Raw genomic sequence first — 1,810 nt, forward strand, 5'->3', positions numbered from 1 at the left:
CCCGTTCGCGTCACGCGTCACTCACGTGCGGCGCACTTACGCGACAATCGTGCACCGCTCCCCAGCTGCGAGACAACACCCGTAACAATGCCCACCTGTCTCCTGCGCTCTGCGTCCAATCACAGCTCCCGCGGGGGCCGCACCTTCGTTCCGCCTCTCACTCTCATTGCTTCAGTCCTCCTATTTAATCTCTGCTTGCTCAGTCACACAATGCTGAGCATAGACCATAGTAGCCTTGAGTTCCTACATTCCTGCTTTGCCTTGCCTTGTGCCTTGCCTCTCTTGCTTTCAGTTTGACCTCACGTGTACCGACCCGGCTAGACTCTTGGACGCTCTCTGTATAACGACCCCAGCTTCCCCTCGACTACCTGCATCTCTCCATCCCTGACCACGGCTATAGGACATTCTACTAACGCACCGGCTCCAACCCTCGACCTCGGCACAACGGACATCTACCATTCTACTGGCTCTTCCCCACAACCGCGGCAAGTATCTGGACTACCCTCTCTCTCCAACCCCGACACGGCTACACTGACAATCCAGGTATGCCTCCACTGCTGCAGGTGCGCATTTTCTACTTTCCCACCTCAGTACCGGGGGTCCGCCTTGTTCGTGAGCGCAAGCGTTACAATTAGAGAGGGTTGGTGTTCCTTACAATGCATCTGATCTCAGATGCACTATTAGAGAGGGTTGGGGTTCCTTACAAAGCATCTAATCTCAGATGCGCTATTAGAGAGGGTTGGGGTTCCTTACAATGCATCTGATCTCAGACGTACTATTAGAGAGGGTTAGGGTTCCTCAGAATTTCACAATATAATTATAAGGTTCCTTAACCAAAAGAAGGCTTAAAACCACTGGTCAATACCACCTATACCACCTGTGTTGTGATTTACAGAACCCGCTTTGTTTGGTGTGTCTCATTTTTGTACAATTAGTACAGATATGCAAGTGAAGTGAGTATTTATTCTCTGCCAATAAATGTGTATAGGTTTACGTAACATGCGGGCTTCCGCTGGACTGTTCTGTTTTTCAAACACACTGATATGAATAGCATTATGGGGAGATCAATATTGTAGACATTCTTTCCCTTAGCAACAAGATGCAATAGTAATAGATTATTATGTAAAGAGAGAACAAAAAGATGGAACCGGGCGCTTCTAACTATGAATTAACTGAAGTGAATTAGTGGTAAAAAATAACCAATAACAGTGAACCTAAAAACCAAATAAGTATATATATATATAAATATAGTGAATAAATAACCTTCACCACAAAACGTGATCAGTAAAATATTAAATGTGAAATACAATACAAATGAATACAGCAGCTCTACACCCTTTAAAGGACTGTCCAGATCCAATGTAGTCTTGCATTGTCTTACAGGTAGGAGGAGCGCTGTGGTTCTCGAGATAATTTGTGAATAATAGAAAAAATAGTATAATAGTTCTGATGGTATTAATAAGTGAAATATAAAATAGTCTCTGTGTTAGTGTCACTCACAAATTGATTCAGATATATCAGACGTATCAGAGATCCATCTCTCTCTGATGGGAGCCCTTTATTGGAAGCCCTCTGGTGATGGAAGCCTTATAACTGTTGGTCTGGTAAGCTTGACGTGTGATGGTATCATAAAGTACTCAGTATACCTCCCAAGGAATGTGGAGAAAGAAAGGAGAAGGCGCACAATAGTGTGGTATGATAAGGGTATATATTGCACAAAAATAGCATATAGGTAATGCACTCACATTTTGGCATTAGAGACAATTAGTTGGAGAGAACTGCTGGTGACTCGTGGAGGACACCAGTGTAT

Source organism: Ascaphus truei, assembly GCF_040206685.1.
Source record: "Ascaphus truei isolate aAscTru1 chromosome 13 unlocalized genomic scaffold, aAscTru1.hap1 SUPER_13_unloc_3, whole genome shotgun sequence".
NCBI lineage: Eukaryota > Metazoa > Chordata > Amphibia > Anura > Ascaphidae > Ascaphus > Ascaphus truei.